The sequence below is a fragment of the Neopsephotus bourkii genome, unplaced genomic scaffold (genome assembly GCF_033783945.1).
Source record: "Neopsephotus bourkii isolate Nb327-2 ecotype Australia unplaced genomic scaffold, CSIRO-AGI_Nbou_v1 NB_1181, whole genome shotgun sequence".
Taxonomy (NCBI): Eukaryota; Metazoa; Chordata; class Aves; order Psittaciformes; family Psittacidae; genus Neopsephotus; species Neopsephotus bourkii.
The window spans coordinates 4974409-4990216 of NW_026901666.1; the positions used below are offsets into that span (position 1 = coordinate 4974409).

At 38.9% G+C, this 15808-nt stretch overlaps 1 protein-coding gene across 1 annotated transcript in view; it reads right to left on the bottom strand.

The window, feature by feature from the left end:
• The window catches only part of BAZ2B (bromodomain adjacent to zinc finger domain 2B), a 136587-nt gene extending 122383 nt beyond the window's left edge, over nucleotides 1-14204 (bottom strand). Inside the window, exon 1 of the mRNA XM_061363833.1 lies at nucleotides 13765-14204. The gene's annotated coding sequence lies outside the window, so the exon portion shown is untranslated. The remainder of the gene's footprint in view (nucleotides 1-13764) is intronic.
• Between the last annotated feature and the right edge of the window lie 1604 nt (nucleotides 14205-15808).

Consider the following 15808-nt stretch of genomic DNA (forward strand, 5'->3'; position numbering starts at 1 on the left):
TTAATATTAGCGACACCACAACATGCAGTTCAAGGCTGTTTCTGATCCATGTAAAATATACACATTAGGCTAAGGACTACGTATGGAATGCGCTATCTTCATCCCTCCCCTTCCAATTTTGACAATATTTTGAGATCCAGACTATTTTCAAAACACACGAGGCTCATCTTATCAGCTATGGCGTTAGGAGAATTTATTCAAGAAGCAGAATAAAAATACCTTCTTCCCCAGGATTTCCTAGAGCTGGAGAGAAGGTAAAAAAATACTTAAATGGCAGGGGTGGGGTAAAAACTGAATTTGCAAATATCACACGTTACATACCCAAAGACTAAATGTACACACACAGAGAGAGGGAAGGAAAGGGATATGGGAAAAAATCTGTAAGGCTGAAATTACAGTACATAAAATTATTCTCTACTGCATTATGTTAATGGCAGAACACATATTAACAAACTCAATGCAAAAAGAGCACCGTTAAGGATCCAAGAATAAAAGACAGAATAATCAGTGATGACTGAAAAAACTGTGACGAACAATCACAAACTAAAGCTGATTACTTCTCAATCCCTCACATAACTATATTAATTCAAGCCTTAGAAGAATGTTCATATTTTTGGCATCCTTATTAATCCACCTACATATCAAAGACGTAAAACATCAAATATTAACAAAAATTAAATTAACAGCAACTAATTCAGAAAAAAGGACCATCTACACAAGTAATAAACATTTTGAGAAAGAACAGAGGTATATATCCTTCTCTAAGAAAGCAGAAATAAGAAGATTTAATAAACTAACACTGCATTTCAATCACCGCATTCAGCAGCCACTGATAAACACATCTTCTATTAATATAGCTAATAATTCAAAGTGTATTGTAATTTTGCTCTCCACAGCATCCAAACATCATTCCACAGTGCAGCCCATCAGAAAGTGAAAAGGGCTACTTCTTGCTTTATGTTAATAAACCAAATTGGTTCTGTTAGTTCCAATGTTACATTTCAGTCACATCCGAGATGCAAGAAAAATTTGTTTTCTATTTACGTTACTATTCCAAACATGAATTCACAGCAGTCGGTCATAGCCCAAGCTGAAGATTTCTATATACTCTCATCTCATAATGGAAAGTGCTCCAAAACTGATGACTCCTTTCAGTTTTATTTGCTTTTTATTCTACTTGACAAGGTGACCTGAATTAATATGTCCTCAATATTTTCTGGTTTGTCTTTTTATTTTTCCTCCCCCAGTAATGTGTCAAACTTGCACTGCGATTGCTGCTGAACGGATGTTTTTAACAGAACTATGCATTATGACTCCAATATCTCTACGTGATGGCAGGTAATTAATTTAGAACCCATTACAGTGTATGTTTATTTCATGCTATTCTCCCTGCTCCTCCCTGCTCCATGTGCATTACTTCAAACTCATCAGTGATTAATTTCATACAGCCACTTAGTTTCCAAGACACTTCCAGTTCAGTTTGATCTTTTACAAGCATGGTGGTTTTTCTTTAACAGATAAGCTCAGCCTGTACCCTATAAGCTCCTGTCAAATCACATCCTATTAAAATAATTTTAAAAATCCCACAACAAAACCAAGCAATCAAAAAATGTGACGTTACTCATTGTAAAGACAAACTCCCCAACAGCAGAAATCAACACATTTTATGAATCTGAAGTACACTGTTTGCAACAGCTCAAAAGGTTTTAACTAGCGTGAGGTCTTAACTCATTTCTAATCTGCATGTGGTTGCTGCACTTTCAGAATAAAATTTAGTAAGTCAAATTTTCAGTTAACCAAAATCTACACAGCATTTGGCAAAATGTTAATTTTATTACAGAACTGTGCATATACATGAAATAATCTGATGCCCCTCTGCCTACATAACCACATATTTTAGAGTCAGTTTTGAAATTTTTTCTGTTCATAAACACTAATACATATATTCAATAAACTTTTATTATTATACTGCAAGGTTACAGCCAATAGACTCAGGTCTAGACAGACCTGATCACTATACCAACTGCAAAAGAAATTGAAGAAACCCAAAATGAAAGGCCCATTATGCCCCTTTTTCAGAGCAACAGGTTAAGTTTGAATACTTCTGACCTGAAAAACGGGCATTAACTGATCCTGTGACTATCTTTCCACGGCTAGCAAGACAAGCAAACAACTCGTAAGTACCAGTCATTTACTTGCTGTCAATCTACATTTTTCTCCAAGCAGACCATCATCAAATCTAGAATTAAAAAATACCAATTAAAAAATGTGACAGTAAGTCACACCAGCAACTACCCCTTCTTATCAAGCCAGAGAAACCTTTCAACACAGTCCTAGATCACTGCACATCCAAAATGACACACGAATCTTGATTTCTACCACTAACATTCTGAGATCGTAAGTAACATAACTAACACAGGTAACTTCTCCAAACTATTCCTTTATTTCCATTAGGCTGGCAAGAACTACCTACCCATCTAATGCTGTACTCAAAACAGGGGTCACTGTGCATCTCCAGGCTGGCTAAGTCCCAACATAATAAAACGCAGCTTTTACATCTAAGCATCAAATACTGCATACCTCAAACATTCTTCTGAAACACCTCTGACCAAAAAAAAAAAACCAAACAAACCCAAACACGTTTAAGGGTTTATCACTGCCTTGCACAATCAGCAGTTCTTGCTAAACAACATATTACAACTTGAAGTGCTATTTTTGACCAGGAATACTGATTCACTATTTCTGGATCACCTTCTCTGTCATGGGTCTCCCCCAGAAGTTAGCATATGGCATTTTCCTAAAACCTCTGAAGTGACTATTATAAAGAATCAGACTTGAAATCTGGCACTCAAATAGATCTTTAAAAATTAAGCAAAAACTACAGGTTATTGAGTTATGAAGCACTCAAATTATATATAGAAACAGACATTTGTAAGGGTCTGCTACACAAAAGAACAGGATTCTGTGTACAAATGTAACATAATATAATGAACATATAGATTTACAAACATCACCTAACTATCCTAGCACTAAAATTATCTATGTTATTCTTTTGGTGACGGACACAACAAGGATAACAAATACTTAAGAATGAACCCTTCTTCCAGTTCAAGTTTTATAAAATTAACAGAATACAGGCCAGTTCTGTTGAGGGCAATAAATTAAGGAAAAAAAAACAAAAACAAAAACTTGGCTTTACCAAACATATTGGGAAATGCCACTTGCCTGCATTCTAAATGTCTCCTACAACATTTTACAACTGCTTACAAAGGCCTGTTGTGATAAGACAAAGGGGAATGGCTTATAAACTCACAGAGGGGAGATTCAGACTAGGCATTGGGAGTTTTTTTACTGTGAAGGTGATGAGAAACTGGAACAGGTTGCCCAAGAAGCTGTGGCTGACCCATCCCTGGAATTGTTCAAGGCCAGCTTGGACGGGCTTGGAGCAACCTGGTCTAGTGGAAGGTGTCCCTGCCCATAGCAGAAAGGGTGGAACTAAGATGATGTTTAAGGTCCATTCCAACCCAAACCGTTCTCTCATTCTACAAATATATAACACAGATCATTTCATAAGATGATTGCTCATTTATTTAAAGCACTTCACAAGATACCAAAACTACAATAATTATATAAATTAAGCATTCAGAGGAAAAGAAAAAGTGACTGTCCCCCCTTCATGCCTGTTTTATTATAAAGTCTTTACACTATTAACAGATCTCTCACAATACATAATTCATTTCCATGACTGCAAAAAGACTGCAGGCTACATTTAAACGATACTCTGTATAAACCACTTATATCAACACAATAAACTTTGCAATATGCTGTGTATCCATTACATCACGATTGTTAACACTGAAAATTTATGGCAACTGTGAGAGTCAAAAGACTATAAATTTACCTCAAAGATAATCAGAAACAGCTTGACACATAAAAAACATCTCTCAAAAAACAAAAACCAGGAAAGTATTTCAAGCTGCTCTGTATCATTATCACATACAAATAAATAAAAAAATGACCTAGCGTAATCTGTTCCTTTCAGTTCCTAATGCCAGAAGGAGCATTTTATAACTGATTGCACTTAACACTAGTTTTACCCTAAAGTAAGTGAGTTGCTTCTCAGGAACTTCTTCGTGCAGCTGTAAAAGACTAGTCCAAAACTAACCCTATGGACAAGGCTCAACTATGGAATATACTTCCCACTCCTGTTAAAAAACACATCTCGTTCAGTGAAGACAACCTTTAACATTTAAACCTTAGGGGGGAAAATAAGGCTTGAAAAGCACTTCTAGAAAAGAAAATAAAGATGACAACTACAGAAAAATATAGTGCTAATACCACACTTAAATGCCAAACAATAAAGCACCTTCAGTAACAGTCGTCATTTTAGAAATACATTCATAGAATCAACTAGGTTGGACAAGACCTTTAAGATCATCAAGTCCACCTGTTACACCAGGACTGCCAAGACCACCACTAAACCATGTTAAATGGTTTTTCAACACTTCCAGGACAGTGACTCTATCACTTCTCTGGGAAACCTGTTCTTCCCTTAAGCTTTTGTTTTGTTTTTTTCCCTAAAATGTACTTCTCCAAAGACTCTTACATGCATTAAGTAGCAAGTAAGTTATAAAAAACAGTATTGCTTTTATTTGGTAGCAATTGGCAAGCGAAAAAAAAATTAATTAAAAAACAAACAAACAAAACCTTAACCTTCACATCCTTCTCCGATACGTTCAAGGTATGACTATGACTAAAACCAAGTGCTTCCTCTACTAAGTTGCCAGAAAGATAAAGAACTGATGGAATGCTTTACTCCCCCCCCCCCCCAGTAATCTAAACCCTTTGCCTTTTATCAAGACTCTGAATCTCAACTTTCTTCCCGTTTCTCAGGCTTTCTTTGGAACCGTAGCTTTTTTAACATGGTCTATATTGCATATTGACAATACAATAAAAAAAAATAAAAATCAATCACTGTCTACTGTTGTCTGATGTTGTCAATGATTACTAAGCAGACTATTCCACTTCAGTGCTGGGGGCATGGGGGTTTTAGCATTTACTTCTTTAGATTCTCACTTAAAAGTTATTTCCCTGAAAGAGCCAAATAGGACTCTCTATTGTTTCTAATACTAGCTTGGGAAGTGAAAACGGAATTCTCCTTGCTTTGGAAGCTCCTGTAACTGCAATAAAGTGTATGTTTCTGGCATTGTAGCTGTTGTAGAGGTTGAGTCCTCAGAAGATCTAACTACTGAGCTCTCTTCTGCCTCACTTTTCTCCTAAACCACACAGCTGTAGTCTCAACTATCATCTCTGATCTAGCTCTTTCATCAACACTGAAAAGTAGTGAGGTGCTTAAGAGTAACTCCAAGGATGAAAACTCATCAGAACTGCAATGGAAAAATACTGGTTTGCATTTCTTACACTTGCTGTAACTACTTAGAAAAGACCACAGCTGTAGGGAGTGATAGTACCTTTTATTAATTAACTGATACAGCTTGGAGGAAAAAAAACCAAAACCTCACACATGCATGACTTATATTTTTAACTTGACAACTAACATAGTAAGGAACTTTCTTTAATGGCTTCCCATCTTCTGGAACCGTATATATGAAGAATTTATTTACAATTTTACTTTTGCCAGGATATGAGTTAATAACTTGCAACATACTGGATCAGAAGATGTGTGAGAGTGGGCACTTTGGGCTCACTTTTATCCCACAGCATGTTCAGAAAGCTGATTTTTACAGTAAAAAGTATAATTCTCCTTTTAGAAGTTCCAGTCACTAGTGCAAACAATGATACAGAAAAGTTACCAAAGTAAATGTACAAGCTAGTGGAAATGCTCAGTTTATTTCTAACCTGGAAAAACAAAACTGAAAAGGGGGATGGGAGGTGTCAACTTTAATAATACACCCTATATGTATTACTAACCAATATTTCCAAGTATGTATTTTTCACACTATAATGACAGATGATTTCTCCACGTAAGAGTAGAGTCATTTCTAATACATCCACTATTTTCCCATACGATGCTCAGCAAGACTGTGCTTACTACTATTTTAATACATCATCCTTTTGTGTAATATAATCACATGCTACACTTCCGAGTGTTCTTCCAAAAGCATTGGGAATACAATACACAGAAAAACCTACAAATTTCAGCAACTATTACAAGGTAACCCTGGGTAAATCTCAGATTTCTTACTCAGAACAACAAAAGCTCCCAAAAAACTACAAAGGTTGGTTGATGTTACTTTTTTAGGCTGCTTTACATAACCAGATTTCGTATTTAAGATGTATGTTGCTGCTCACCCTTACGCTTTGTTTCTTCTAAGCCCACAGTTTATCATTTTATTCGGTGTTTAGTTAAAACTAAATATTTAATACTGAAGCTGTTCTATGATGCAATTACAACTAAAATGAAAGGCCTGTGTGGCTGCAGTGACCAGATTTCAAATGCAGGCAGATCAATAAAAAAAAAAAAACCTTAAGCACAGCCTCCATGTGTGAGTAGAATGGTTTATAATAGCTTGCAAATGACTGTGCGCTTGCTGTAACCAGCTGTTCTTAAATTATGAATATGCAACCACTTCATGTTAAAGCCAAATCCCAGCACTATTTCTACAGGGAAATCCCAGTAGTTTTTGCTTGTTCTACATGTTAGCTCTGTTAAGGATACAAATAGCAGTAAGCTTCAGAACACACAGGACCAAACTATCGGTGTTTCATACACTCAGTCCATTAGCACAGCAGGGGTTGTCAATCTCTAGAACTTTCCTATAACAGCTCAAGCAATACAATGATCTCTCAGCCAAAAAAAGAAAAAAAAAAAAAGCCCTCCACAGCACAGATGAAAACCCCTCTGCCAAGCTAACGCTTTTCTGCTTCAGCCAATCAGATGGTCAGCCCTGACCTGCTTGAAGGCTTGCATCAAGCTTCAAACACTTAAAAGCATCCATCATAAAAACAAAGACAGGACATTGAATTATGCAGTATTAACCTCCAGGGTTTGCATACAAAGACCTTAGATTTATTTATGTCCTAGCACGTTAAAAGCATCAGTACACTCTTCTTTACACCAAACTGGCTGCCAATTTGATGAACCTCTCTGCCCTCAGCAGAAGTATGGTGTCTTTGATTAACAAGCGCATGCTTGTGGAAAAGTGTTAGAACAGAAAATGGGGCAAAATCCACACAATTATGTCCCTATCATGGCAGACCACTGCGATAATTTTTGGCAAACTGGATTTCCTTCGTACAAGAAAAACCTGAGGAGGGGGTTGTGGGTTATCTTGCTGATTATATTTGGACAATACACACCACTGTTCTAACATAAGTTTCTGATAAAATGCAATACACTATTTATTAAACGATCTTTCGGGGTTAAAAAAACATTAATTCAGTAATACAAATCGATTAATAGGATCACAATCCAAAAAACAGGGTATGTATTCAAAGTAACGAAAAAATACTCCCTACAAGATTTCAAACTCTTACCTTCTTGTCCAGCAGTCTCACAACTCAGATTCTAGCTCAAGAACAGCTAGACATAGTACTTTGCGTCTTAAAATCACCTTATTTAATAGATATTCTAAACGAAATGTAGCTTACACTTCCTGTAAGTTGCAAGAAAACACTGGCAGAGATCTCCATTACCAAAAAAAGAAAATTCTTCATTATCCCTTCCAACAATTCCAAAGCAGAAGCAAGTTCTGTGTAAGCCTCCAAAAGACCACATTATCTGATGGTTGCTGCATTATTTCTAAACCTAATGTTTTATACTGCAAACATTACCTGAGACAAGGCTTTATACCACTGATTTCAATGAGACCATTACTAATGTAAACAGTCCATCAGGTAGACAGTTTTTCAGATGGTGCCTTTACGTTTTTAGTAGCTTGAATGTGAAGGTTTTGTGTGATTCCTCCTTCAGGGGCTAGAAAAATCTCTGCAATCCCTTTTTGCAAACTACCAAGGCTTAACCCATTCAGCTCTTTACAATGCCTGACCTACATCAAGTGAAAAGAGAGTCTTATGTCCTTTACACACAGAAAACAAGACATTCGTGAGGCCCTGACTGGGCGTGAGTAGGAAGGCAATGGGAGAGATTTTGCATTAATGGCAACAGGCATCATCCTGAAAGAAGGGAATGGACACTGACAAGCCCAGCACATCTTTTTATAAGTGCATATTTTCAAATACTTATATCTGAGAGCTCACCTGTCACTAGCCAAGGTTTAAAAAAGTATACTTGCTTTTATATTTGTCTTTTCTCCACTGATCTGAAAAACATTCATATAAAAAAAGAAATTTGTATTACAAATTCTGTCAAATCCATAAATTAATTGTTAAATTAAGCAAGGAAAAAAAGACACGCATCAGCTTTTCTTTGTTGTTACATTAAAAAACTGAAACAAGCACGATTTCTTCACTTGCTGAAAGTGTTTTTTTCACTTGGTAATCTAATGAAATGCCAATAATCCAATAAAATAAATCACAATTTCTCCTCCCTCCCCCAAAAAGAAACAAAAAATGAAAATGTTACTGTAAAATTAGCACTTTTGTTGTTGTTATTTCCACTTAAATCTCAAAGGGACTTCTGTATTAGACTTTTAAAACTATCTTGACTTTTTTTCTTTTTAAGGAACAGCTGAAGACCATGGCATTATATAACTGTAAATTTAGGGCAGTAAAGAGATAAAAGAGTAAGCAAGAACTTAACACAGCTAATAAGTGAAACCATGTACTAATTGGATTAAAATTTTAACTTTTTTTTTTTCCTTAAAATCCTATGATTAAGAAACAAACAGACAAACACTACATCCTGCTTAGCCTTTCTGCAGAGGCTGGCTGAAAACCTGGTCCCAATTTCTTTCAACAACGATGTGCATTCATACTTATCTATTTGAGTAGTATTACTCTTTGCAGAACAACAAACCACACATTTCAGTTTTCAAGGAGACTTTACGAGGCATGCTACAAACTAAAGACAGCAAAGGCAGCTTTTCTTTCTACCACTACCACTAAACAACTAAATCCCTCTGCTCATCAGTCTTAATCTGTGTAAAAGCAATCTAATATATTCTTACCTTCAAAAAGTACCAAGAAATCACACACCCCAGCCCCCTCCCAAGAAAATTATGCAAACCTACTGTTTTCCTTATGCAGATCTGGTTACTCCACATTAAATTGGTTTTGCCTTTTTCCCTCTTTTTTTTTTTTTATAGCAGGCAAAGACTGGGGGAGTAGGACAGGAAAGGATTTATTTTCTCTAATCTTACTAACACAGTATCCTTGTTTCTGTTCCTCATCAGCAAAGAGTAACCAGCAAAGAACTCCTTAAAGATGCACTTTCATTCTACCACTGCACAGAAAGAATACAATGAAAATCATTTTAAAAGCAAAAATGTTGTATTAGAAACAAAAATTTTTTCAAAGTGTAAATGACAGTCACAAAGAGGACGTTTCATTTCCTTCTCTGATGCAGTGGGGAAGATCATCCGTACTTAGGTACTCTGAATTCTACACAATGTTATCTTCACCACAGGATTTCAATTCGGAAATATGTTGACCAACACACATTTACAACATTCTAAGCACCAGGAAAAAACCAGTAAACTATACAACAATCACAAAACCACTGTTGCCCTTGATACCTGTGTGTTTCTTCTGATGCATTTTACAGTCAGGAACTAGTTTATGATGTATCACATAACTTGTACAATATTAAACCAAAATTCACTCAAAAGTTGAACCACATTTGAGAGAAAACTGGCAGACTTTGGGAATCTTCATTGGACCAAATTATCTAAGTGATCAAAGCACAAACTACCACTCTTCTATGATCCTCTATTAGAATAAGAATATCCTATTAGAATACTCTATTCTATTAGAATAAAGAATAAAAAACAAAACCCAACTTCTCTAATTTTATTTAAAGACACCCATATTAGGCACTGTGGGGGACTCATGGTTGGGCATCACAATGAAGTAATTTGGACTGTGGGACAATTACTGTGTCAGTGTGTGTGTAGCAAACTGCATTTTTGGTTACGCTAAGTCTACAGCCCAACAGCCAAGATCTCTGAATCCCAAACATGCCATTCTAAGAATATTGCAAAATTAAAGCAGTCAAGTATTAATGCCTCCTTTCCCTAACTCACAGAGATGAGACAGGGAACACAAACTTCCTTTTCTTTGCTGCTGTGATATTCCCCATCTTGTGTAGGAACAGAAAAGTAGCAACAAAGACATTAACAATTGTAGTTCAAGCTGGGAGTGACTGTTCTGTTTCAATTCAATGACACCACTAATGGCTTCTTAGCAGTTCCATGAAATCAGCCAGCTGTCAAGTCGATGCATCAGAAGGAACAGTTATGCACTCCCATAAGAAAAAACAACACATCAGGATATTTTGCAAAACATCTGCTCCTTTACACTGTAGTTCTACAATAAACATTCAAACAAAGAAAATAAGAAGAAGGGCAACAGGACCTAAAAAGAAAGATTTCCATTACTTTGTTTGCATTTTCAGTGTCTCCCCAAAAGACAAAAAAATAAATAAATAAAACCCAGTCTTGTAGCACTTTCTTTTCCTCATAAGGTCAGTATACAGATCAAATATATGTACAGTGGTCAACCAATGCTTATTCCCTCCATAACATAAAAATATTGCTAATTTATCTTTTGAAAATGCAAAGCATCTTATTACATCAAATTAATATACACCTTCATGAAAACCAACCATTTACCACAAAAAGGTACAAAGCATGTATTTAGTTATCCTTCCCCTAACAGTATTCAAATAATTTTACAATGTTATTGACAGCCTACATTAATCTAAACGAGCGACTCTTTCAAACAATTATTTTGTGGGAACACTGACTTGTACAGAATCCAGCACAGTGGAATTTAGATTTAAAAAAAAAAAAAAAAAAAAAAAAGAAAAGGAAGAGAAACACCAGTACCACGATTCCAGTGTATTTTCCATATCCATTAATGTCAAAACCTTATTTAGTGCCATTCAAAACAGACTTTGGGTCAGTAGTGAAAAGGGAACGTTAACTAATCCTCTGAAGAAACATTTTTTACTCTCCAGAGAGTTCTATTTATGAAGAAATTCATCACAGACTGATATTACTACTCCACTGCTTCCAAGGAATTGGTACGATCTATGATGAAACAAATACCCCCTGCTTGGAGTGAACATAAAATTTCTTGAACATCAAAGAGATCCCTTAAATTCTAATCTTCCTCTATACACACTTCACAAATATTTCCTTGGCTACCATTTTCTTAATACCATGCAGTTTACTGATTTTGCAGCATTGTGACAAAAACATGTATGTAGTTTATTACAGGTACGAGACATCAAGTGTACTATCATTTTCTGAAACCACTTATCCTCTGTTGCTCACCATTTATAATCTGTCAAATCTTCTAGACCTTTGTTAAATATATAATTTAGAACCATCTGTTGTATGTGTTTTCAACTGTTTAAACATTTTCATCTACCTAATATTGAGTAGCTAGCAAATAATTCAACCACACTTTCTGATGCATTTAGGGGAAAACAAATACACAAACAAAGCAAAAAAAAACAATCACACACCACCACCCCCCTTCGAGGTAAGTATCTGACATTTGTTCCAACATAACCTTAAGGACACTTTAGATATCTCATTTGGTACTGACTTAGATAGCAAGAAGTCTTGATGTGCTAACACCTATTCCTATTACTTTCTTGTGTTAACGGTTGTCAATGTTTTTCCTAACCCTGAAGACAAAGAAAATGCAAATTAAATACAGGCAGTTTCATGTTCTCATCAGTGTGACTGTAAATATGCAGCAAGTAAGATGAGTACAGGAAAAAAGAATGGAAAAACAGAACCTTACCTACAATAGTTGTTCCTTATCAAGTACCCCGTGTTTCCCTAAGTCGTATCATGTGAACAGAAAAACTTCTATGAGATTAAAAAAAAAAAAAAAAGTGCAATTGAGAAGTAAATTAACAGAACAGAACCTTTTATTGTTTCCTTTTCACAGCAGCTGACACAGAGCTTATAGCTAGAGGTAAAGACTTTTTTTTTTTTTTTTTTAACGAGTTTAGCATAGTAACTGGGTTTTGCCACCCACATTACAGTATCTGGAACATAACCCGAACTACATGTAAGACACAAACAGGTACTTTCCAAGTGCAACCTTTTCACAGTATTGCTTAATAAATCTGTTGCTTCCAAATACGTCCCCCAAGCCCGTCATTCAAAAATGGAACCACTGTGTATTTCCATGTTCCTCGTTCCAAACAGAAACTGTTTATTCCTCAGGGAAGATTCTGTACCGAGTGTTTCATGTACGCTTCACATTAGATTACTACTTTCTGTAAACAAAAATAATGCAAATCTCCAGATGATTCCTTCTTTAATCTAACGACTTTGGCATGTTATTTTAAACGGCCAAACAGTTAAGCAAGGATTACACAGTAAATGCTGAGGGCCGGGGGGGGAGGGGGGGAAGGAAAAAAAATTGCTGCAGGTGGGGGTGTAGAATAATCCAAAAGCACAATTATTTCCCTACCTGTTACAAGACCAGACACCAGATAAGCATATTCTCAATGTTTCCTGAACGTCCAGTCTCAGCTAGGAACCTTTCTCTTCAAAGCACGGTTTACAACGCGTTAGATCAGGAATTCCAGGGGAAAGCACGCACTCTTGGAAAAATTCCCCTTAAACTTTACATGACGTCACTGTCTGTCCCTGTAACATTTCCTAAACTTTTGAGTCTTATCCAGAACGACTTTCAGGATTTCCACTCATCCCCTCCTAAACCAAGGCGGACAGACTTCGGAATAAAAATTTGCCCAAGATGGCGAAAGGCTCGTTGTTTAGAGGGCAGAAAAATGGAGGATATTGTAATATACACAAAGGGATAAATTTCCACAACTCGGCCCAGGGCCGCAGCTGCTTGTTCCTCTTCACAAGGAAGCACAAAAGATGAAGGCGGAGGGCCCCGCTCCCGGCCCGCCCCGCCGCACACCGCGGAGCGACGCTCTCCTGCGCGCCCGCGCTCGGGGCCGCGGATCCAGGAGACGCCCGTGAGTAGCCGGTACCCGCTCCGCACAGCCCCGCGGAACGCCTCACGCCGCTCCGCGCCCGCGCACTGCCGGCTGGCGAGACCGGCCGCCCTGACAGCCCCGGCTGGCGCCGGACGAGGGGAACGCGGCAGCTCGGCGACGGAGCGAGAGGACAGCGGGTGTGCAGGCGGGGGGACAAGCCAGGCGGGAGGGCCGGCGCGGAGCCCACCGCACCGCGCTGCTCCACACAAAAGATCCGCCCAAAAGGCTGCGGGCGGCCGCCGGCAGAGACGTGACCGGCGCCGCCCGGCCAAGGGACGGGTTTGCGGCCATGAGTAAAGTTTAATATCGCTTGGGACCCGCGCCGTCCCGTCTGCAGACACCCCGGCCCCGTCCGCTTCCCCAGGAGTCGCCTGCCCGCGGCCCCTCCGCCTCCTACCCGGGCAGGGCCCCACCGCACGGCCGGCGCCCGCGCCCAGGGACGCGGCCGGCCCGCCACAACAAAGGGGCGACACGCACCGGCGGGGAAACGGTCAGCGCAGCAGACACAGGCTCAACTGGGAAACCCGGGCACGAGCTCAGCGCGGCAAAACGCCGGAACGTTTCAGGCGTTCATCCTGAGGAAAAACTCCCCCACCACCAGCCCCCTTCCAGTTCTATCCGCGCGGCTCGGGAGGAGCGGTTTAACTCACCTCCGCAGCTCAGGGAGAGCGCTGCCCGCGGCTCAGGTGGCGGCGGGCGGGCGGGGTGGGTGTGCGTGCCGGCGGCCGGCCCTCCCCGCAGCTCGACAGGCTCCGACGCAGCTCGCGGAGGGGGCGGGGGCAGCGGCGGCGCTCGGTGCCCCGCGCCGGCCGAGCCGAGCCTATGGCTCCTCTCCTCGGGTTTGTTCGGTTTCGGCAGCTCGAGTGACGTCAGCCAGCCCGGCAGAGCACGTCCGTGTGAACGGGAGCGGGAGACGAGAGTGTCTTTCGTCTCGCTCCAGCCCCGGTGACAAATGGCCCGTGGGCTCGGGAAGGGCCGGGGCGGGTGGTGCCGCAGGCACAGCCCTCGCTCGCTCTGCGCAGTCGTTCCGGGTCCGGGAAAGTTGTGAGCGGCCCCGGTCTGACAAACAGCGACAAGGGTGTAGATTTGCGTTTGGCCGTTTCTAACCGTGGCGGGAGAGAACGCAGCTGCCGATCTTAAGTATCCAATTCTTGGGCTGCAGATTAAATTCAAGTAAAATAATAAATTGTAATACAGCAACAAAGAGTCTGTGATGCAAACAATATCCGTCTCATAGGGAAAAAAATAGATAAAGAAAAGGTGAACCATTTAAGAAAAAGCAGACATTTGAAAGAAGCCCAGCAAACCAGAAATTCCCAGTGGAAGCAACGTTCAACTTTTGAATAACTAGATAAATTAAATCTAAGGGGCAAATAGGGTGGGGGAATTAAGTGCAAGTTATGAGGAAGTATTTAATTTCACCAACTATTGACACAATAATTTATTATTTTAAATCCAGTTAATCCTTTAAATAACCACATTCTCGTCTTTCCTGAAATAACGTACACAGGTAATTTGGAAAAACATAAAGCTGTGCTTCTCTACAGCAACCCTTCAAACTACCTGCATGGTATCCTCCTTTTTTTCTCTCTCTCTCTTTGGCATAGCCTCAGACTCAGGCAGGGTTAAAGTACACTTCAAGAGCCAAACGATTACTCCCCATAAACCCTAACCCTATAAAGTTATACCACTGTGCAATGAAGAAAATCTACATGATTTCAGTGTGATCTAGTAAAAATCATACTTGTAGAATTCAAGAATATGTGCAGCTTGTTAAAGATTGCATACAAGCATTTTTTTAAATCAACATTATTTCTAAATAAAGCTGATCTCAGCATAAAGGAATATGCATATGTAGAAAGATGCCATTGTTTTCTGTTTCCTCTTCAGCCACTGGCTGTGATTTTAATTGTGCTGGAGGATCTTCATTAGTATTAACACATGGGGAGATTTCACAAAGCTGCTTCATTAGGAAAAAAAAAAAAAAACCTTGGCAGACTAGCTCTTTTTGCATGCAATGAGAATGTCAGCCTTACCTCGGTCATTTGTAACATAATAAGTGCAAGCACAATGATTGCAGTGCAGGAACATGGGGGGAAGGGCAAAAATGCTGCCTAATACGGATATGAGAAAAAGAAAGCTTCTCATTACACAGTAAAATGTATGCTAAAAATTAGTGAAGATGATCTCTCAAGAGATTCATGCTAAATACATTAATGTGCCGATATGTTTTTAATTATTATTTTAGCACTAGTTTATTTCATTCCCAGAATTCACATCCAGCAGTAAAGGTTTGCTAGCATTTATTGATTTTTTTGTCCGCCACATTCCCGGAATACTGATTTTAATCATTTCACTACACCACACTCAGTAATTTCATTAAAAAATGGAACCTTCCATCCCCAGGAAGGCATTTAATTTCAATGACACACAATTTCTTTTAGCAGAAAACTGTCTCAACAGTAAAAGCTGGCCTAAGGTTCAAATGCATAATTTAGTCCTGAGTTCTCCATGCTCCGCATTCCTTTGAAGCTATAATTTGACTAACTACCTAATAACTGTAATAAGGACAATGATTTCCTTATGTTATTAACCCATATTTAATTAACTCAGAGGCCAAGCTCCGTACATGTTTGATTGGGTCAGTACCTCTCTAACCTCAAAATTTACTAATAATGGCCTTGAAAAAAGTGT